Here is a 25,323-nt window from a genome sequence, read left to right as displayed (position 1 = left end):
ACAGGTTATTTGTCTTGATCTGCCTAGTGGATTACTGTTGAATTAACAGACCTCTTGGGAAAGGCATTTTTAAGACAGAATTTTCATCACAAAGGAGGAGGTTTCAAACACATTTTTTAATGGAACATGTACTAAGAGGCAGTCATTACCAGTAGGCTTTGGATATGTTGCATCAAAGAGAAGAAGGGTAAAGAAAAAGAGAAAAAACATAACTAATTTCTCACTTGTACAGAGCTTGACAGCTGAGGTTCAAAAGTTTGAGACTGATGAAGAGAGCAAGAACTGAGCACACGGTTTTGAAGAGGGTACAGACATATCAGGAGAAATGATAGGAAATTAAATGTTCTTAGTCTGAAGTGAAAGTAAACTGGACAAAAGGAGGCTAGCAAGAAGGTAGCCTCAGCAGATAAACTGGAAGTTGAATATAGCACAGCTCTAGCCGAGAGATGAGGAGAAGGAGGAAGATTTAGATATACTTTAGAAGAAACTCAACAGGATTTGGCATCAGCCAGAATGTTTGGGGGAAAAAGGGGGTTAGAACTGGACACAGAACGAAGCTCTGAGCTGCAGTGTTTGGGACAATGGTTAARGGCATTTAATTGTGTTATTTTTCTTTAAGCTATCTTTTCTAACATAGCAGTGATACTTACAAATTTAAATCAGAGTGAAAGACAAGCAAAACAGCTGTTGTGTGTTACAGTGTATCATATTGTATGATTATATATATCAGCAAAATTGTAGGTAAACTTGATGCAACAAACTGCTTGTAATATTTTTCCTAGAATGAAATGATGTTTAGTCTCTCAAGATAGGGTTAATAATGGCAAATTAATTTATGCATCTTCTAAACCAGTAGGCAGAGACATGCAGCCAGTATAGTCATGAAAATGTCTGACTCATTTGTCTCCAGTGCAATAAATTTAGATGAGGTATCCTCTATGCAAATTGAAAACAGATACCTGATCCAAAAGAAAGTGATGTGCTATGAAACAATTTACAGGGCTGTGTCAGGCCATATTGAGTAATGCTCCTTGTGCTATAAATTAATGTGATATGAAGTCCATCTAACTCAAAGCATTCTCTTTGACCTACACTATGAGATGCAAGATTATATAAGTGACGAGACTGGTAATAAGTGTTGTAATTGTCCACACCTATTTTGGATTGAAATTCCAAACAGTGGCAAGGTTAGAATCATGTATCCAGTGAAGGATTTTTTTACATACAGAAATGAATTATTATAAAAAAGTAGCAATGGATGAACTCTAGAGAGTTTAGAGGCTGATCCTGGTAAAGTATGTAAAGTTTAAGCTACATACCTGAATCTGCTGGCTATGCCAAATGGAGCGGAAATATTGCAGGCACAAGCTCTTGTGACAGTTCCTGTAAATTCTGTTTTCAACACAACCCAAAAATTCTGCAAGAGGGACCACTCTCACCCTTCCTTCCATTTTAAAAAAGTTAACCAAACTTCTTCAGATTCCAGAAGAGAAAGATTTGGGGTTTCAGCTGTGTAGAGCTTCTCTTGGAACAGTAATGGCCAAGTGGAAAGTTATCAGAGGAAAGAGCAGCCGTTCCCTGACTCTCTATACCATTCTGAGCACTGACATTATTTAGATCAGACTGAAGGACACTAGCGTATCAGATGGCTATGGTCCCTAGAGGACTGTATATCAAATAAGCACAGCCAAAGTACGCTGTCAAGCCCCTCTTCATGCCTCCTGCATCAAGGATGAGTACAGAAAACAACACAACACCTGAGAAGTCACCTTTCCAGCGCTTTCATGAATTCTAGGCATGATCCACACATTGCTTAAAGTCCTGCTGAATTACCTGAGTGCTTTTCCTTCCTAAATTAAATCTGCATTGCCTGAAATGATCAGAGCCAGCATGTAGCCCAATAAGATTCAACGCATGCAAGCATACGGAAAGCAGGTATGTCTACCAGAACAAGGAGTATAATAAAGAATCTCATTTTTCACATATATAAAAAAAGAACTCAGAAGTCTGATTTTGCATGCATTAAGCAGTTCCTTGTATTGAATGATACCTTAGTCACAAAATACTCTTACTGATTCTACGGATCTCTCAAGTGAGTAAGGCACCACCATTTACCATTTTGAGTACAGCATTCTGATCCAAGGTGTTAGAATTAGACTTTTTTCCAGCACTTTGCTTTGCAAATCTGGACAAGTGCAGATAGCGCTGCAGTGATAAAGTAAAGGCTAACCTTCAATGAAACAGCATGACAAGCAGCTTCGCATACAGAAATTGAAAGGACTCTCTGACCACAGTACCATTAATTAAGTCACATTTGAAGCAAACATTCAGGACTTTCTCACTACTCCATTTCAAAAGTAAGTTTATCAGTGACTCAGTAGTGGAGAATGGGTATCAGTTATCCTGGGACAGGAAGACAAAATAGTTTTGGTTACCCAAAAATATTATACTCAGTTCTTGAAGCTCCTGGATTCCACCAGGAGCTGAACAAACGATACAGATTTTTAATGTTAAATGCGCAAACTGTTACATGCCTTGATATATGTATGTACTCCTCACCCCATTCCATTTAAATATTTATGAGCCAATTGTGGGCTCGCCGGCATGCTGTCTGTCTCAGTTCTTGTACTGAGCTGCATGTCCTCAAATTGCAGAATCTAGCTAAAGGCATTACAACTTTAATAGCAGCACAAGCGATTATATAAATATAATTCAAAATTATTGATACATTACTGCTGTCCATATTATATTTTAACGAGGATGGATTATTAAAATCACACAATATGAAAAACATGACTAGCATTTCACATCATACAAATGGCTGTAGAGAGTCACTCCAAAAGCCTCGCTAACTCAAGAATTTGTATTCAACAATAGCAGAGTCAAAAGGAATATAACAATATAAAAATCAAGAGAAATACATACAATACTTCCTTGAATACTCTCACAATTTATAAACATTTGAGGGACAGATTACATAAATCAAAGTTTTCTATGGATGTTGTAACCATCAACGGATTTCTCTTCTATGAACTTTTCTAGTCTCCTCTTGAAACAGCGCAAAGTGTTAGCATCCACAAATGTCTTGTGGCCACATATTCACAGCTTAATCAAACATTGCCTTATATATTAAATTATTTGAACATACTTTGGACAGCTACCTGGAATCAACAGGGTTATAATCCAGCAACACAAATCAGCAAGGCAGTTCAGACCCGAAGCATGAAAACAGTCCCATTAAAGTATATTCCTGCTCTTACTGTTAACTTTATGTGCAGGTATTTTGCTAGTTTACAACTGAAATTTGTTCATTTAAATGGATACTGCCAGAACAAATTGTGCCTCTGGACTTAGGTCCTCCAAAATAGATAGTGAAAAAAAAAAAAGCTTTAATTCTTAAGAAACCCTCAAGTCAAATGTAAAAGTTAACTTTTAATATTTTATTTATCTTTATATATTTATTTTATGATTTTTAACACTACCAGTGGATTTCTTTATTTTAGGTAAAGGGACTTTTGCAGTGTTTGTAGTTGAAATATTGCAACATTGCAGTGTATTAGAACCCCAAAATGAAATCAACTGTTAGCTTACCGTAAATGACAGTGACTGTTTTCGTCCCTACTGAACAATGGGCAAAAAAAGCCAATAGCGCAAACAATGAACAGGGTTTTGATCAAGTCCTGAGCAAGGTCTACTATATATTTGACCCACTTTCAACCTAAAAAATGCCCTTTAGGCTGTCATATAAAAAATAAAAATCTTTAATAAAAGATTACAGACTTTAACTATAATAAAACGTACACGGTTTTAATGTGGAGCTTTTAGTGTAAACTTTGATGGTTTTACAGCACAAAATTATTTTAAGATAGTAGGGCATGCATGGTGAAAATAAGTTCACGGTCTGTGTTACCATTATCATACACATCCAGTATTAAAGGGAGAAGAATGCTCCGGGCTGACTGAAAAGTAAGTACAATCAATGCAAGCTGCAGCACGTTGAAACAATTTAGAACAGAAATGTTAATTATAGCACATGTCGGAAAGGGACTCCACTAATTACATAGCACACAAACGGGTCTTGTGGTCCAACGGCTTGGAAAATCTAAAACACGCTCACCAGGGAGTTTCCCTTCCTTTCCCTCTCTCTTTTTCCTGGGGAAGCAGCAAGAGAAGAGGCGCAGAGTTGGCTGGTTGATCAAAAACCAGCACAGTGCTTTACGTTCAGTGACAGGTGCACAGTTATAGCCCAGTCGATTACTACGGCCCTGCGTGAAACTCACCGCGAAGGCAGGGGCGCGAGGCTGCGGCGCCTTCCAGAAGGTTCCGGTGGGCACTGGTTCATGGCGGCCTTGCCCTGGCGGCGCCAGCTTCCGTAGCAGCTGGGAGCCCCACACAGCGAGGCCTAGCCCGCAGGCATCCGCGGGAAGGAATAATTTATTCCGGGGAAAACAAAACAAAACAAAAACAAACTTAGCTCTTTCAGAGCTTTGCACATCTGACTGCATCATTTGACATGTTCCAAAATGATTGAAACTGCACCTGAATATAGGAGAAATCCAATGAGTTACAGATACATGGTAAGCCTAGAACTCTCAGTTCGGAACTTTTGGGTTTGACTTATTCAGTGTAAGATGAAAGCTGTATTTTTTTTTTTCTGGCTGTCTCTATAACATCACAAGGAACAACATATACTTGCAGACAGGGACAGCACAGGGCATCGTCCTTGACAGCGCAACAGACTGTTTACTCTTCTCACGCTGGGAAAACTTCTGTTTAAGTGAACTTACCAAAACAACTGTATTTACGTTCCGAAAAAAGGTCTATTCAAGTTTTTCGCATTATTATGTTTTCAATAATCTTGACCCCCAGCTGGAATAAACTGACATAAACCCATTGATGAAGTTACGATGATTTAAATCTCAGAAGTTTCTGAACTATTACCATTGAAAGCAACATAACACACGTTTAACTCAAGTTCATAAGTCCTGTGAGTCCATGCTGACATTCACACCCTGCCTGTATGACTTTTGGAAGAATTTAAATTTCCAGAAAAAAAATTTCCATTGCAAAAACATGTTGACATATGATCCTGTGTATCCAAATTAATCTCTAGATAGCCAGAAAAAGTAATAACTGTCAAGGAAACCTCAGATACCCTTCAGTATTTTCTATAGAAAATTTTTACAGTTATTCCTTATTTTATACAATATTTTTCCATCTATCACTGTGTTTGAAAATGCTTGAGACAGCTGGTCTCCTGAATAGTTGACAGAAGCTAAAAATCAAAGCAGAGTATCAGGAAAACTTCAGTAGCACTCTCATTCACATATGCTCCTTACATTGCCTCTACAAAATCAAGATCTCTGTAAAAACGCGGGTATGCCAGCATCTGCCTATAGCACACCTTGTGGAATTAACTCCACAGATGATGATTATTGCCTCTTTAAGGGAGCACAAATCAACAAAAGAAAAGGATTTTCATTGCCTTGTAATTTGCACAAAACTTTACCTTTATTCCAGGTAGAGCTTTCCACTGTGTTTTCTAACTTTGGGCTGATACTTCTTTGTGGCTTTCCGGGTATAAGCTTACAGTCAATATAAACAAATCAAAGCATTTAATTTTCACCATGCTGCCCCAGTCCATTTTTCAGTCTTTATAAACACCGTTAGCATCTTGTCTGTAATTCAAATCCAAAACCCAGGTACTAATTTTGATGTGGATCTCTCATCAGTCCTCACATCACTGAGATATTTTAATCTCACCACATCTTCCTACAGAAAGTCTCTAAAATGAAGCCTTTCTGTTGTGTCCAGACAGCTGAAATTAGCACCTTGACCTTCTATCTAGCATATTTCTATCTTTTCCTGTCAATCTTGACCTACTCTGTTTCACACCAGGGATATTCACCCAAAACACTGTACAAAAAGTCCATTTTCTTGATCAATTGCATGTACCCTGTCAGCTCTGTTTTCCTTCAATGGCTTTCTCTTCTCTCTGAATTAAATACAAATTTATCTTCTTCTATAACTGGTTCCCATATATGCTACTGAGAAGCCACCCTCTTCTTTCCCCACCAATTCTCCATCTGTTGAATTTTCAAAAACCTTTCTCGAGTCTTCTTTGAGGCTATCTTTTATGGTTGAACACTTGGAAATTTCTTAAGACCACCTCATTATCTTCCTCTCGTCCTCCAAATTTTACCAGAACAGTCCTAGACCATGAAGTTTATGAACCTTTGTTCAAGGCAGACAGCAGATGTGCTGTGAACACTATTTACCATGCTGAACAGTCCTTACTCATCATCATATGGCCCTATTTGTTTCTTGTAGCTAACACTAATCCTATCACAAATTTTTGCTTCCTACAGGAGTGAAGGAATTTTCAAAGTTCTAATACTGCGTGTTCAATCTTATTCTATACAGTGCAGGACACCTGGACACAAGACAAATATGCTGGAACAAAAATCTTCAAGCCATGAATAGTTTTCTGCTTCAACTGTATATCGCACAGTAGATTCCCATGGGAATTCCAATTTTGAACCATTTATCATTTTAAAATTTCAATATTATATCAGCCCAATTTTCTGAACTTTTCCTTTTTTTCCGTTTATGCCCTTCAAAACAACAAGTCATTTTTCAACTGAAAACAGGTAGAGAAGTGTGTGAATTTCCAAATTTTAGGATTGCTCAAAAAGGTCAACAAGATACCAGCATTTCTGACAACTCTTAATAAACTACTTAAGTCAGTTATCATAAAATTATCTTTAAGAAATACTATAGTACACTTTCTTGAGACCTTGGAATAGGACGCTCGAAGATGTTTAAATGATAAATGAATTGAGGCCCTGTACTTTTCCTCATCAGTAATTAGTGTCCACCTTCTGGTGGGGGACAACTGAGAATTTGGCATTTTTGAACAGCTACCAGGCTTTCATGGTGTACCAAGCAGAAAGCATGTATTTTTGAACCTTTCTTTTTGCAGGAGAAGCTGCATACTTTCATGAGGGCTTGAAGGGAGATGTGGTTATTCCGCAAGACTTTTCTGTCTGGTTGAGAAGACTAGTGTTTATCTTAACATGATGATCATGGGTTTGTTTGATTTTTCTGCTGCCGTTAACATAAGGTAAGATCCTTTAAAAACATACTCTTCAAAAATGATGTATTACTGGATTTAGTAGAAACACAGGAACACAAAACCCTTCATCTCCCTGCTAGGTTCCAATTAAAAACATCTCCCTCAAAACCACCTGCCAACTGCAACAAGCTAAATCTGCTACTAAAAAGCCTCTAAGAGATGGTATTTTTCTTCCAGCTAAAACATTCCTCACTGAAACCTTGTAAGATTTTTAGTTATATGGAGTAAAAGAGTCATTGGTGTGGGGTAATACCATGGGAAGAAAAAAAAGTTTGGTCATTCAAACAGGATATTTACTTCAGTGGGTCAGTGTCAGCATTAAACTGACCATGACACTGTCCATTTTTATTTTGTACATGTGAATACAGCAACTATGTGGGGTGAAACAGAAGAGGCTGCAGGAAAGACACAGAAATAAGAGACAAATTCTGCTTGCCTGACTTATGCAAACAGTTCTGCAGAAGTCAGTAGAACTGTCTTTGTCAGTTAGGTAAGCAGGATATGACCCTTGCTTTTTCTCCTTTATTAAGCCTTGATATTTAGAGAGAAATCATTGCACTGTATGTGTGCCACACAGCTAGACCCTGGAATAAAAGATACTGACCTTTAAGAGCTAGTTCCTAATTAAAGTTATCCATTTGAAATCACACCAATAGTTCTGACACCTTTGACCATTCATGGACACTGTTATCTGAAAAAGCATCAAAACACAGGCTGGAATTAAATGTTCTTTAAAGTTGCATAATTTTTAAAGAAGGATGAATTTGTGCACAATACTACCCAATTTCTTTCAAGTTCTCTGAAAAAACTTTGGAGACTCTGGAAGCCCTTTTTTATCATCTATCTACAGTAAAACTAAGTGAATAAATCATTATGTTTTGCTAGGAAAATTTTGACATTAAATATGGCTTTCTTCCCCCAAATTTAACTCCATATTAACACTCAAAGGTTCCAGGATAGGATGTCTCATCTGTAAGAAGCTATTAACATATGGTCTAGGAAACCAAGAAGTAGGCTATGTCATGACAACTTTCCTGGAACACTAATTTTGGTATCACATATTTACTTTACAAAATAAGATGTTCCGGAAGCAAATCAAGCATAAGCTGCTTATGCGTTCTCCTCACCATAATAAGTATATGACCCTCCAATATTGTGATCCACATCATCACCTTCAATTTCCCAATTGCTCAGCCAAGCTTTAACTCCGTGATTTTTCTGACTCCCTGATTTTTCCTTTGAGGAAGAGGATGTGGGGAAGAACATCAAGAGGAATTTTATTTTCCAACTAGTTATGAGATCCATGAAACTTACACAGACTTAATATATTTGAGTCATGTCAAAAGTCACATGAGGAGGGAAGGAAGAAGCTCAGCAGCGGTAGACAGAGTTTGATCATACAAGGCTTCAGAATCCAGAATGTATTTTAAAATCAAAACTAAATTAATAAAATGAAAGAAAGATCATGCTTGTAGAAAAAAGATCGGCACGATTTAGTCTGGAAAGCAACAAAGAATATCAGAAAGCTGATTTGTAAAAAGGAATGTCTTCCCTTTCCAAACCAAATAGTGAGGACATAGTAGGTGTCCTGAGGATACTAGACCCATCCAAAGAAAAGAAATTCATTCTCACCCCCAGCATAACCAGTAGTTGAAAAGCACTCATATGGCCCATTTCCATGGACAATTAAATTGATTTTTTTGTATTTACATAGTAATAGAAGGGATATTCATTGGTCACAAGAGAAAGAACTAAGCAACTATATTCAATGACAGAGTGGAATAATTACCTAATTAAGTCATAACTGCAGGAAATTAGCCAAATTCATGAAATATGCATGGGTAATGGATCAGTATATTTTCCAGTCTTCTGCTCTGCTGTTTTCATTTGCAATATGCATGCTAAAGGGCGGGGGGGATGGAAGAAGAGGGAGCAGGAGTGGAAGAGGGAGGAAGAAGGGAAGGTCCATCTGCTGCATGTGCTTTGCAACTTAAAATAACAGATCAGAATAGATTTCAAAAACAGGTTCCAACTGGTTAACATCACATGAGTGATATTGTCATAATATACTCCTGATATTCAAAATTAATATTTTTTCACATATACATATAGTTCTGTTCATATGTATATTATAGGCATGCAAGGGATCCAATTCAGCTCTGATTTAAAACATTTGTGATTTAAAACTGAGGTACACCAGTGTCATACTTGACTCATTCACTTGCTTCTATACACTTAAAGAATCCTGATTACATTTACTCCATGCCTGTGTTTGAAATGCCGAAACAGAAGACCATGTGGTGTGAGAAAAATGATTTCAGTCATTCTGTTTCTATATTCTGGGGTCCTGTTAATCAACCCTTGCGGTCGCTCTGAATTATCCTCTGTTTTTCATGACTCTCTCTGGAGTCCAGGAAGCAGGTAATACAGTCTCACTGTGCCTATTCACTGAAGTACTAGCCAAATAAATGCCTGAATACCAACTTTAAACCTTCTGGAGAAGCTTTTAAGCATTATTCTCCTCATTAAAACTTCTTTGCATTGTCAAGAAATGAAGAAGAAAGGACAACGAAACGTTTGCTGGGAAAGAAGGGTTATGGTTGTCCTACACTGAAGTCCCAGTAACAAGCCAAGGTGAGAGGAGAATCGTCACAGAAATTTCTGGACAGAAAAAGCTTAGGAGCATGCTGCCAGCAAAGAGGTCTCTTCATATCTAAGAAGCCTATTTTGTATTTAATACAATACCATCAACCTCAATAAATCACCACATTTTATGAAAACGAGAAGCATTAACACTGACATTCAAACAAATGTCCCTGGATACTATGACACGTCTGGCGGAGAGTCAAGATTCTGCAGTCCTTTTCATGCCTGATGCATCAGCAATGCACACGGAGTGATTTTTCATATATTTACCCTAGGAAAAACAAGCACTACATCCAGTACAGAATTTATCTTGTAACAGCCAAGATATTTACTTTGGGTACTGAAAGGAAACATGCTTAGAGTGGATTTCCAGTGCTTCTTACCTCTACAGTACCTCCTCTTGTCATTTCCTCCATTTTTGTAAATTATCAAACTAGCTGAACTTAAAACCATTCTATACCTGAAACACACTGTCAGCTCAAAACATGATTCAGTTTACTCAGATGCTAGTTTTACAAAGGAGGTTAAGTACAGCACAGCAGTAGGCTTCAAAGAAGGTCTCTAGCTTCTTTTTCCACTTCTTTCACTTGAAGCATTTTACTAATTTTAGTTCTTCCACGCCACAGTCCTTGGGTTGCAATTCAAGAAAAGGGCCTAACAACCACGTTGAAGGCCTCTATGTTAAGCATACTACTGGGTTCCACTTTCTTGGGTTTGTCTTTCRAGCATACAGGCACTGAAGTTGTTATTAAATCTTTTCCCTGTTGTTATTTGAGTTTATGCATAAAGCCACCATAAAAACATATTTTTAGCCCTTTGAAGTGTTTTCCCCCTTCTCTGTTAATTATCAAGTACTTGGCTGATTGCTCATGATTGATGACTGATGGGGAGAAGGTTCAGCAGGTGTTAATGGTTTGGTTAATGTGAGTGGCACAGGGAAAGGAAGTAGCCCATAATTCCGTCAAGTTATGTTTGCTGCTGTTGCCTGTAAAAGGTTTTCTCCACGGTAGAGAGAGAGAAGAAGAGAGGGAAAAAAAAGAGAGAGGGAAAGAAAGTGTGCRTGCATGTGTGTGAGAGAAAGAATTTGTATTATGAGCTGAAAATGGACATTTCTGTAGGGTGTTATTACTAAAATGTATTACTAAAACAATATGATTATTTCTGATCTTTGCTTGTAGAAATTGTTGTTTATTTAAATTTTTGAGTGACATAGAAGGTACAGTCAAGCGAAAAAGAACTTCAAGTGGAATAAACAAACAAAATACTACAAATTGAATTCAGTATCAGGAAAAAAATATTTTGCAATGAGATATAAAATCTATCCCAATCACTTCATATAATTATGAAGAAGAGAAAATCATTTACATGAAAGGCTTAAATCTAGTTTTAAAAGTTCATAATCAAACAGGAAGTCATCTTGGCAGAACGATGACTCCTTTTGAGACACAGGAAATGTGGCTAAGTGATTTAAATACAGATAACAAATTCGAAACTAATTTCTAATTAACTCAAACATAGACCTGTTTTCTGGTGTGTTCTGTTCTGACTGGGCTCCATGCTGTCTTGGTTATTTTTATAACATATTCCTAATGGGTACTCCCTGTCCTATGTTTAGTTAGCTTTTTTTAGAAGCAGATCCTGAAAGGAGTAGGCTGGCCTTTCTGCTTTTGTGGCACTTCAGTGAAAGACAAGCAGGATACCTAAAAAAAATCATCTGATAATATTGGGTTTTATATAATCTCATATAATCCATTACATGCTTGGGATGTATACAATTAAAATGACGAACTCACTTCATATAAATATCTGTGTATACTAACATACAGTAGTATGGATATGAAAGAGATGACCTAATTTTTTTTAGTTTCATGTTTATGATTCTACAATAGTTATATCTTTCTGTTTTCAAAGTGGAAAAAAGTTCCTAGGACCAATGAAAACCTCAGCCCAATTGGAAATTCATAGGAAGTGTTTAGAATCTTTATGAAAAAAATCTTAATAAATGGAAATGGAAGAAAAGATACTGTTGGTCTAAATTCATGCTTAAACCTAAACTTGTGTCCCACTTGATTCAGAAAAGGTAGCTAAGCTGTAAACATCCTTTTGAAATCACTGTTTTAAAGTGAAAAATTAAAAGTAAAATATTTGATAAGCATTGGAGTATATATAGTTACTTTTTTTATATGTGTACACACACATATACACATGTCTGAATATATTTAGCAGTGAATCTTTTTCTACAGAAATAATAAAGCCTTTCTTCCAATAAGATTTTTCCAGGTGACTACAAAGATATATACATATAACCCACAGTTATGAAACAAGTCAGAAAATCAGGCTAGTTCCGTGACTTTAAAAACTCATAATTTAATGCTAAAATATAGATTTATATAAATTTTGAAGTATATGTTATATATTCCATATTTCTATATCAAAATAAGATAAATTTGATATCCTCATCTCATATGAACTATTAAATAGAGACCATCTAATCTCCTGTCATCAGATTTTGTTACTATAAAAGTCATTGAAATTCATCAAAATCCTAATTCAGAATCTTCAGAGATTTTAGGCAAACTTCAGAGTCTTAAAGTAAATTTTCTATTCAAATTGTGATATGATAAATAAATCCAAAACTCAAAGTTTGAATCCTGTTAATCTAACACTAGGGAAAAAAAAAGAGTTTTACATGGCTCCAGTAATTGTATATATGAAGGTTCTGATGTAATTTCCTTTAGGTTTTAGAAATGTGGATTTCAACCTTCAGAAGCACGAAATATCATGTGCTGCTCACATCAAGATTTGTTTAGAAAATAATGTGATCAACAGAAGCTTCTGGGTTTTGAAAGCAGTTAAGAATTTTAGGTACACAAGTTCCAATAGGCTTTCTACTTGTAAATCCAGGAGGAGCTTTTGTAAAATCCCATCTTCTTCTCGCTGCCGCACTAGCAAGTCTTTCCTGAAAACATATTTGGTGAAACTGATTCTTTTTGCTCTTGAGACAGAAGTAGTAGTTTTCTGGAGCACAAGGAAAAGCCTTACTCCTAGGAGATTTTATAGGAACAAAACTACTTTAGCTTAATAAATTTGGAAGAGCTTTTACTCCGAGTAGGAACAGCAATTTAGGCATATATCTTTTACAGGACTTAATATGTTCAAGGTGGAAATCCATGTCGGTGATGTCAAGGAAACTAGTTCCTACTTCTAAGTCACAATCAGATCTGATATCACCGACAGCATAGATGTGCTATTCATTCAACTGTCTGAAGTGGGTAAAATGGGACCTTTTAAAGTGATATTTCAAAACAACAATAAAGTGTTTAGCAAAAATTGGAAAATTGAGACAGATGAATAAAAGAGATTTTCAGTAAGATGAAGGTTGTTTTTTAAACAACTGTGCCCCCATACAAATTTTGGGATAAAGGAATCTCTGCTATTTTTTTAAAGGTAGAAACATTCTGAAGTGCAAAAAATGGATTTCCTTCCCCTCCAACCCAGCTAAAACAATATCCCCTTATTCTTTTAAGTAATGAACAAACATCTGATCTAAAGCTTAGTGAAGTATCTGGAAATATCCTTGTTTTCAGTACAGCTGGCTACAACTTCAATTCTTGCCATATTAACAAAACTCAACAAGGAATTCAACAGAAATATGGACACTACCAGAAACACAAAGTGAATTTATTGCCAGGACCATGAACATGCCTAGCTGGGGTCAAAATGCAGGAATGTGCAGGAGGCACACTGCTGCTAGTGCTGCATCCCAAACAGCTCAGGTCACACATTTCTGGATTACAGTTTTCTTTGAAGAGAAACTTTACAGCCTGCTCCTAAAGTGGCAGTCAGAAGTGATGATTTTCTGACAGTGAAATGTGACTGTCACAAATAGTGCATTCTGAAGGCAGTACTTCTAGTAATGATGTACCACATCAAGGATGGCRGGTTTATAGAGGAAAACATGGGAAGTTGCCACAGGTAAATATTGTGATGCAAACCACACAATTCACATATTCAGGTTTTGTAATGGTCAAGACAGGCACCTTTTGCATATATTTCAAAGAAAAATAAACTAGTAGAAGAATCAATGGACATGCATATATAGCTGTAATATATATCAATGCATATATCTGGCATTCATATATCTGTTATCCCCTTTACATCAGTAGGATATAAACTACTTCCACTAGCTTCTCTCATAAGATTATGTCATCATGACATTCTCGCTTCATCAAGACAAAATTAAAAATAACATAACTTGTATTATATATCATTTATGCTGCCTATTAGTACTATTGCTTCTTTGTGAGAAGCTGATTACAAAGACAGAAAATCTCTGTAACCAGCCTCTGAAAAGTAGCTTTTTCAGTAAGGATGTTTCCAGCTATATCATGGGAGTTTCTGTGCTTTTTGTGCAAAATATCAGTTATATTCCACAAATATTCTACTTGGGGGCTTGCACCTTTGGGGAATATGGCTTCAGGACAACAATTTTCAATAGTCTAGTCTAGTCCTGTGTACTGTGTCTAAGGTGTACGGCTACTCTGTACTACAGTACACTGGTATCTAAGTTACTGAAAAATGCTTACATTTATCCTTTTGAAAAGTGAATACTGTTTTGTAAGGGGAAAATAATATTTGAATATTAAAGCCAATTATTAAATGTTTCTGGCAACAACACAAACCAGCATCCAATACACTATTCAGCATGCCAGTACTATATTGTCTTCTTAAGGACATGCTAGGAACAACAGTAAATTGTAGTCAAGAGCAAGAGTGTTACTCACAGGAGGTAAATGAGTTATATGTGCACAGCTTGAAAGAACAAGGCAAAAATCTTATTACAAAAGCTTTGTAGTGTCATCAGATGAAAGAAGCAACGGCATTAAGTTTAATGGAGTAAATACATGCAGAATAAATTGCAAGTAAACTGGACTATCAAGGATTCTTAAAATTCTCAACTATGTAAGTGAAAATGATTGAATGGCACTGTATTTCCAATTTTAATAACATAGCTGCAATATGCTTAAATACATCAAAACGTGTTTATTTTATGTATTCATCCTTGAGATCAAATTTATAAAGCAATGCAAATCCAAAATAAGCTTTGTTCTTTCAGTCTCTTCTCAGTCCCTGTTTTCTTTGTTCTGTTTCTTTTGAATTAACAGTCTGTAAATAACATTTATTGCTCTTAAATGAATTGGAGAGTTGTTAGTTCAACCAGAAAAGTGGAAAATTGATCAACAATGTAGTGTTATGAACTTCATATCACCACCATTACCACTTCTGATGGCCCCAATAAGTCTGGAATCAGATGTGGTTGTTGGAGCATCTATCTGTTTGGTCTGCCTGTGATTTTAGATTTATGTTAATCAAGGACCTATTAAGGCTAGATTTAAAATGTCAATTTACCAAAATCATCTCTAGAGAGGTTTTCCGAACCCTCATCATTACAGCTTGGTTTATGCCTTGAAGTTTGAGGGGTCTTAGCTCTAATTAATTTTATCCCATCTAATGTAAGTGCAGATGTTCTCATTACCCCTATAAATATATAATCTCACTAAGCTCTTTACCTTCTTGATATTTCATGGCAATAATTTCCATAAGCTAATTACATATTGGGTAGAAAAATATTTTCTTTTACTTCCTTATAATCTCTGTCACCTCTTTCTATGCAGTCATCCCTTAGCCAAGATTACCAAAGTAGTGGAAAGCAGAAGCTGGGAAAACTTCCTGCATAGTACATGACAGTCCCAGTTAGGCTTAATCCAGGATAGTTTCCAGTTTCTCCTGACTTCCATCCACTATTAATTTCATTTATGTGGGAAGGGAAAAGATGCATTGCCATCACCATTAGTCCAAGTCAAATTTTACATGGCACAGGTCCAAAATTATTCTGTTAAGCTTATAGGAGTTAGGCATACAATTCCGGCTGAAAAAATCCTTTCCACTCTCCTTACAATAATATATATATAATGTGGCCTCTTCCCCTTCCAGAACTGACTTCATATTTTCTATCCTCCTCTTGCTTTTTGAAATGGCCAGTCTTGATAATTAAAACTGAACCATATCACTCAGTATATGTTACTAGAAAAGAAAATGGTTGTGGCAAAAAAGATAGCCATAAGATCAAAACATGACTAGTATGAACATGATACGGAGATTCCAAGAAAACTAGAGTGGAAAAGAAAGACTTATACAATTGTGCTGTCATCCAAGAATGCAAGTCACAATAGACAATTTTGAATAGAGTAACACAAATTAACCACAGGTAATTCTCTAAAATTCATTTCTTCTAACTTAAATAGCACRTGGGAAAACTGAATAATAAAGTCTTTATGGTCATTCATACATGTTTCTTTTTTTCTCCACTTTCATTAGGATTTATTTGAAATGCTTTAGGTGCTGTTATTTACAGCATATAAGGCTCCTTTCTTAAAATAGAAGTTTAGATTGTACTTTTCAAAAAAATTGACATCTCCTCTGATGGTGAGATGCTAATTTAAAGAAGTTAGTTCCTTTTGTCAGGATGACACATCAAGTTAGGCATTTTAAAATAACACTTGATTGAAATATCACTTTATAGGCACATTTTAATTAAATAATTTGTGGGCAAATGGGGCCTATACAAGTAGGTCAAAGCTATTACAATAATCGCAGCTATGTTTACTTGATATAGATGCAATATCCTAGCAAATGTTTTCACACAGATCCCTGAAATGGTATTTTTTTGCCTCTTATGGATATGCTTGGTGACACTTTTTTCACCAAGAAGCCTGCAGTTTAAATTAAAAAAAAAATTACTGTAACAGAATTACCTTTTTAATTATAAAGATTTCACTTTGCCTTTAGGACAGACAAGCAAATGAGAAACATATTTAACAAATAAAGAGTATAATTTACCTGGGTTAATTTAGCAAAATCCTGAAAGGCCTAATGTTCTGTATCACCAGCAGGTAAATCTGCTGTGAGCCACAGTAAAATATCCTGGTAAGCTGGACCACATAATCAAATAATAGATTAACTGAGAGATATTTAAAACTTTCCATATGTGCACATTATTATAAACTACAGATGATCTTTGCTGAGCTATGTAGGCTTTGGTGTGACCTGTCTGGCCACTTACTAAAACCTATTCTCTATCTTGTCACTCTCTTGTATTATCTGTGTGTGTCAATTATTTGATTTAATTACATTTGAATAATAGCCAAAGAAATTCTTTTTCTGAGCTGAACAGCTTTTCTTATGTTTTAAGCAAAATTTATGCTTTAGATCTGAAATATGAGAGTTTTCATTCATGCACAGGAGCATATCAAATCTGGTTTACAGAAGATTTGATCTTATCGTGACTATTACTATACATTGTGGGACAGTTAAAGGTATAGTATTTCAGAAGTGACATGATGGTTACTAAGCTGTACATTGTGATTGGTATCAGGATAACATTAAAAAGCCAGACTGAAGAACAGCTCAGCATTGCTGATCATTGTACCAGGTATTGATATTTTATTTTACTTAAATTCAAAACTGAACATTCAGCCGTGACAACCCTCTTTCCCTGTTCAGTGCAGTGTAAGTGACCTTTAGGAAGCATCACACAAAAAAAGTAATTCTGCCATTCACAAACAAGAATATTCAATTCTATAGTCATCTGCTTTGTGTATAAAAATTCCAGGATTGGAACTGTGGGCCAAATGTCACACTTCTATTATCAGATACTATTGTGTGCTACAGCCACATGCATATGTACCTCATTTGTGCAGATTATAGCCCAACAGCTATTCACTTTTCATATTTTTCCCAAAACATACTTGCCCATTCTAAAAGTGTCATTAATTACAAGTCCCCCAAAAGTAGCCTAGATACCCTCTTAAATTTCCATTTACTTTTTGTTTTACCTTTAAAAGTAGTATATACAATATAAAAGTTTTTTTCCGAAATAGATTCTATCCAAATGCCACTGCAAAGACAAAGCATTAATTCAACCAGCTGATAATATTCTTTAAAGCCACCTAGAAGATTAAAATCCTCTTTCCGTCATGGTATTGGGCTTTCAGATTTATAAGTGCCGTAGACTCCTAGCCTCTGCAGGTCACACATATATTTGCTGAGGAGAAAAAGGAAACATCTCCCTTCCACTGCACTGATTTCTTTTTCAGAGGATAAACCACTTATGACAGAGACAGTTCACCGTATTTGAAGAAAAACAAAAAACTCAATAGCAATAAACAAAATGAAACTTCTCTAGAATAATTTGCCATGGTTGGTCTAAGTAACAAAATAACAGGAACAGGCCATTAAGCTTTTAGGAGAGTTAGCTTTCTTCAATGGATTATTGTCTATGGAATCACAGTTTATTCCACTAGTTTACAGAATTTAAAGAAAAACTGTTAGGCAAAGAGGGAGATGGGAAAAACCCTAATGCAACCCAAAAGCAAGAACAGCCTTAAACTCACCATAGTTCTCCTTTATTGTAATAAATACATTGTGCATGTCTTCTCTCTTGACTAACCTGATTTTTAGCTCTTATCAAACATCCTTTTTATTTTTACTATTTTTACTTAAAAAAAGAAATGCAAGTCTCTCTTTATGAGGTTGGGACTGAAACTGCACAATCTAGCATATGAAACTGTCAATCATTAATATACGGCCCCATCATAAAAACTTGGAATGTTAACATCACAAAGGTTATAATAATTAGCTACTGATTACCAATAACTTTTCTCATTTTCTTCCATGTATTTAAGTAAGCCATCTCAAAAATATTTCAGGCATCTAAAAGACCAAGGGTACCAAATTCTGCACAATTATTTTGATGTTGATTTTAGTTTAGCTTGTCCCTGTTCTTTAGAAAGTCCTACGAATTTAGCAGATAATTGTCCTGTAGTTAAGACTTCTGTGCAAAGGTCAAAACACTATAAAGTATGCTCTTAAGTTCTATGACACAAATTCTATTACTTTGTGTAGTTGTATCAAGATCCATGGCATTAACCATAGAATAGGATACTAGCAAATTAAGTGACAGTAGGAGAAAGGCCAGTTTTTCAGAACAGATATGGAGTGCTTTTAAATTTTTGATGGACTGTACTGATCTTATCCCAATTAAATGATGTATCTTTCAAAGGGCTGTCAGTCATTTGACATAAACATAAATATTGTTAGCAACAGATTTACAAGGACTGGAGTCCACTCTTTAAAAAACAATAAATTAGTTTTAACATAAAGTTTAAACATGGCTGCTTGTAGTAGCTCAGTTTCAAAACAATAAACCATCTGCCTCATTAAATCATCAAGAGCACTCATCCTTTCCTTCCTCTTGGCTAAATCTGCTCTTCTCAAAACTGTTGAGCTTTAGCCAGGCCTAATTCACAGTCCTTTCAAGAGCTGTTCCTCTGAATAGCTAAGCATCAGCAGCTGGCTCACTCAGTCCCTGCCACCATTCCCTCTTGTAACTGCAATACAGAAATTCTTTACTAGTTTCATAGTCAGGAAAGTGAATACCATCTGCAGAGAGTAGCAAGGGGAAAAGCTTGTGGATACTCTAATTGCCCAACCTATCTGCCTCTGTCAGAAAATGTGTCTTCACAAGAAAAAAGGAATAGTATCAGTAATTCTTTGTCACGCTCAACACTAGCAAACATCTCCTCTCAGGAAATACATCTTTCCAGTTAGGACACCCAAAACAGTACTAATATTCCCTTGTGAAAACCATAGCAAACATCTTGATTTTTTTTTAAACAGACATAGATCTGCCACATAATCATGGTCTCACTGTGAAATAGAATGAAGAGACAAATCAGACAAATGTTTGGAATTTGCTAGGAAAACTTGAAGTATCTCAAATTTCTTTCTGCAATAGAATAAACTGATTATACTAGAGAAAGTTACCTAGAGTAAGAATCAAACAAGTCACATAGTGGTAAGGCCTGTCCAGAACCTGTGAATGGAATAGCAAATATCATCAATACCATCAAAATAACAAAATACATTAGAATAATTACCAGTGACACTAAGATAAAAACACAACAATTATTAGAGGCAGCCAGAAAAGGTTTAGAAAAGAGTTCTGCAGGGGAGAAATCCAGTGGAGAGGCTTTGCATTTTGTTGAGAAAAAAATCTGTTTCATGCAAATCCTAGAGAACATTTTCAGATAGAGCTATAAAAGTCATTTGGTCCACATTCTGCCTGAGGGCAGATACCACTTTCTTAAACTGTTCCTAACAGATATTTGTCTAAAAGCTGTTTAAAAAATTCAAAAAACAGTGATTCTGCCATCTCATTGGACAGTCTAGGGCAGCGGCATGCTCAAAAGGGGACGAAAGACCTAACTGGGTGACCTTCCCAGTGCCTAATGAAGAAAGCAGCATATTCTGGGCATTTTAGTTTATAAATGCAAGTGTGATATTTTCTATTCCTGCAATAATATAACATTGGCGATGCAGGTTCAGTCTGTAATACTGAGGAATTATTGCCTGGTTATCCCTATCTAAGTGTAGCACTCTTTCACCAGGATAGAATTCAAAAGGGAAAAAACGCACCTGTTGGGCCAATTTTTTAAGTGTCAAGCAATTCTAATTCTAAACTCAGAAACAACTGCAGCCATGCCAGGCTTCCCATCATGTGTGAATAGAAGAAGCATACTTTCAACACCAGGATAGCAGTCATTAATAAAAATACTGAACAGAATCAGATGACGGATAGAGCCTGCCTCACACAATGCACCCATCCAATTTGGCAACAAACCACTCATTTTATTCTATGAATATAGTTTCCCAACCAGTCTTAAGCTAACTTTAGAGAAATTTTATTTTATTTAATGAGCAAGATGCTGTTTAAATATTTCTTCTAGCTCAGAGAAAGCAGATGTTTTTGAGGGATGAAATCAAAACAGGGGGTGTTACCAGTTCTTCCCTGATCTTTCATGCTGTGGAAAAACAGTGCCTGAAACTCTGATCATTTTTAAAGACAGTCAGCATTGCCATTGGCCTAGGGTTTCTGTACATGGTCTTTATTCTAAATGTTTTATCCTAAATATTTTCATCAGAAAATTTACCAAGATATTTTATTCCAGAAGTGTTCATCCTCCCTAGGACACTCCCTTCCCTCCCTCYCACCATTTATAATAACTATTGTGCCATTTTGTTACATAGTATTTTCTCCTCCTGATAATTCCAGTTCCTTTTTTCATGACAGTGATAGATGTGTCTGATAAGTCATAGAAAAGTAAACTTGACAACATTTTCTACTTCCAGCTCAATTTCTAATCTGTTTCTACATTGAGTCTTTTGCTCCAGTTAACAAAAAAATGATGTCTCCGAGGTCATATCAATTTTAATATTTACAATCTGTCAAAATGATTCACACTCCTCACTGAAGTCTTAGCACAGGTGTTTCATTGATCAGGTCCCAATCCCTCGCTTTAATATGAGTCTTAAATCAATCTCTTAGAGCTGGCAACATCCCTCACAGAGGGTAACAAAGACATTTTTAGTTCAGATAAAAGTGAAAAGCAAAAGACCCGATTCCTACTTGGCTAAGCATTGATCAATGACCACACTTTCCTGAAGTTTCAGGAGGCCTTATGTAAATAACCAGCTTACAGTAAGAGAAAACACTATGACAAGGTCTTTCTTGTGCAGCCCCAGTGTCGGAGTCCAGCTTTCCTTGCAAGCAAGTGCACGCTGCCACAGGGGACTACCTGCCCTTCCTAGAGTTTCTCCTGGACACTCCCCAGCATGAGACCATGCAAATGTGCACAGCCTGTTTACTCTTCCCTACCTCTGCGGCCCCACTTTGCTGACAGACGAGGTAAAGCTGGATCAAAGTCACAATCCCCCTCTTCATGGAAAAACTCTAAATGGTGCAGGAAGGGCTTGTTCAGCTACAGAAAGAAAATGTTCCTCCAGAAATCAAATAACATGTCTGGTCTGGGGAAAAAATAGAAAATTCAATGCAAAGTGTTTTAAAGAAAAAAAATCATTCTGGAAGCCCAAGCACTGCAGAAGGACATTGCCCTCTTACGGCTTTATACTCTCTTTCAATGAAGAAAGTCTAGGTTCTGAAAGACCCAAGTTGAAGACTGAAAACACTAGACTTTCCAATCCTAAGGGAGCCTGCCAGCCCAGAGATAAGCAGCCCTGCAGGACAAATGCTAAATGTTACATCTAGATGTGAGCTGAATATTAATGAGAAGTATGGGGGGTGGGGGGAGTGTGATTTTATGATTCCATTAATCAGCTTGTTCCTTACAATCAGCCTTGTTTCATTAACATAAACAGATAAACACTTAAGTTCAGAAGCAAGGCCAGCCAGCAAAATCTTGCAATTCATCAGGTAAGGTCTTCCATATTCAAATGATCTCAGAGGTTTTATGGGGCCATGAGTATCACAGCTGCATTAAATATCCTCAAACTCTTAAATCTTATCCTTCAGACAATATAGTTAGGCCAATTTCACATTTAATTTCTCACTCTTATAAAGTTTGACTTTTCCACCTCAGCATACCTTAAAAATTGAAGACATTCTTTGCAATAATAAAATAACTTCTTTCAAGGATAAGAGAGATAATTTGATGATCATTCTTTAAAGCAGTAGGTTAAACCTTTTTACTGCGAAGTTGATAGCATAAATTATATCAATATATAAATGCTCTACAGCAGCTCTAATATCATTTTGTAACACTGACTTCTCCCAGTTGGTCTGGAACTATGATGAGGGAAATCTCAAGGTCAAAACTTTGATAGTAGCATCTGTCTCTTTCAGTCATTACCCAGGAAGAATCTTCAGATTAATTTTTAAAATAGTAATTTAAGGGCTGGCTTAGTTTGAGGTTGTATCCAGTAATTTTGGTTTTATTTAATAAACTATTTTTTCATGATGACAAGAATAATAACTCCTAGTTCCAGAGGTTGATGGACTGGGATTCATTTGAATTTCATACTTTAGTGTTGTAATATCAGTTATGCTGATGCTTTTTTTCCTATTTTTTCAATGAAAGACAAATATTTTCTTGTTTGGTGGATTAAAAACAGCAACAGTGACAAGACCTGTTTTGCAAACACATCCGGGTGAGGGTGCTTTTGTTCTCTGGGTAATTCTTTAGATTTCAATAGAGCTACTCACATAAAAAAGGTATTCATGTGTGTATGCAGTGAGTTATTGTTAATACATGATTTCAAGACTTGGGGATTGAAGAAGTTGACGCCAAGTCAACTGAGCCTGAGATCTGTAATAAAAGTTAGCAACACAAAGGCAGACCAAAGGCAATCTGGATTGATTAACAGATTCATGATTTTGCAGCTGTTAAAGCAGACACATTTCTTCTGGTTTCCTGCAGTTCTTAATCAAGCTAAGCATCAGCAAGAGGCACATTTGCAAAAGCATCCTAAAAATGTGAATATATAAAATGGCGCACTTGTGTTTTTATACAGGCACTGGTAACTATTTTTTAGTAACTAGGGAACTGCATACCCAACTCCCTGTATTATTGCATAGATATTTTTTAGACATCTCCTGCAGAGATCTGTTGTCTGGTAACACAGATTTTTACCATTTCCCAGAAGTCTTACTTAAAAATAAATCACGAAATTATTGTTCTATATCCTCTTGCTGTCACTCTTTTCTTTCAACCCCCAAGCCATTCAGCACTATAAAAGAGATGGTTGTAAGTTTCCGAAGTGTATAAAAGTGTCTGAAAGTTGAAAACTTCCTCTCCTTATCTTCCTTTGATTGAAAAATGTTTGGGTTTTGTGTTTCTAAACCTAAAATCAAAACTGTTCCCTTGGTGTGTCTTTTATGACGTGTTTCACCCCASAGCAAACACTTACATTACTAGGAACTAGGGATTGTAATGGAAATGGTAACAAACCTCTAAATTGAAGCAGTGCTATCAGGCACGATTACAACTGGTTTAGGTTTGAACTGGGAGCTACCATCTTTGATCTATCTATAAACTTTAAAGGCAGTGTCATGTTTACAAAGATAGTGAAAAGATAAATTCRAGCTTCAGTGCGAAATAATGGGCAACAGTATAGCTATAGTCTTAAAAAAGCCTGACAGAAGCAGCATATCAAAACCTGGTGTAAAAAAGTGTCAATGATCATTACAATGAAGCAGCTTTACTAGCAGCAGCATGCTCACCTGTACATATGCTCACCTGTACAAAAATATGGAGCAGCATTTGATCATGCGCTTAAAAAAGGATTATGAAAAGGATTATGAAGGATTATGAAGGTCTGTATTTGCCTTTAGGTGTCACAAGTCTCTGAATCTTTGCAATATTTTAAAATCCTCATATTAACTATGGATTCAGCTTTAACGAAAGGAAGCTGGACTAATGTTCCATCACAAGTTTGGGATATCTATTTTAACACCCTTTTGTACTAAAGCATGACTAGTGTTAGCTGAGAAACTTACATAAGTAATAATTTATTGTATACTCCAATATTATGGATTTTTTCAATGCCTAAGTTACCACAGAAGGGCCACAGACACAATTCCTCATTCTCAGACTTAAGCTTGAGATGATAATAATGAAGTCAAAACTTTGATGCACCAAACTCCATTACTACTCCATTTTATGTGACAGAATATTTGCAGCTGTGAAATCTTAGTGAGGAAAAAAAACAAACACCCAGACATTTTTCTAAACAGCTAAGAATACACAGAATGAAATTTTGGCTCTTAAAATCATATCACCTTCCCACTGGCTTCACTGAAGCCATAAATGCATCCAAAGCATTTTAGGGTCTGCTGTGCACTTAGGAATTAAAAAGGACTCTTACCTTTCATGAATGCTGAATTCATCCCATAATGTAAAGCATCTCTTTAGATGATTTAACATATGAATAAGAGTATTGTAATAACTCAAAAACATATTTGTCAGTAATAAAATATTAAAGTGTAAAACAATATTTCTTACTACCAACTTTTACTGAAACTTCTTCGGATAAAATATAGATGTAACAGTGAAATACAATCATCTCTTCATTCAAAACCTCATTTAAAATTCACCTCTTCTGTAAAGCTCATATCTGCTCACTCACACTGGTAAAAATTCATAGGACATTCATTCACATGTTAGTAGAAATGAAAATGAGAAATAAAAAAATTTGCTCTAACCACCATGTTTCAGGACTTTGGAGCACCTTTTGCTAAGTGTTTAGAAGCTTCAATTCCTATCTGATTCAGTATATAAGTATGGGAGAGGGGAAGAAAGAAAGATATCACTAATATGCAGTTGGACAACATTTAAACTAAAAATCTCCTTACCTACATTTCCTTTTAGTTTCAGAGAAACCACATAGAGGTTTGATGACCATTAGCTATTCCTGCCATACAGCCAAACACAGAAATAGCTAGCCTTGTCCCACCAATTGTCATTAGCTACTGATATAGAAATGCCATTAACTAACAGAATCTTGTAATATCAGAAAATAATTTGTATAAGTGTGTGCACACTTACTGCACTTAAGTTCATATGTATGTGGGGATGGTATGCATAGGTAACATTATAACTGCTTAATTCTTCTTTTCCTTTAATCCC

This window comes from Apteryx rowi, unplaced genomic scaffold (genome assembly GCF_003343035.1).
Source record: "Apteryx rowi isolate R43461 unplaced genomic scaffold, aptRow1 scaffold_371, whole genome shotgun sequence".
Lineage (NCBI taxonomy): Eukaryota > Metazoa > Chordata > Aves > Apterygiformes > Apterygidae > Apteryx > Apteryx rowi.
Note: the sequence above shows the minus strand (reverse complement) of the source record.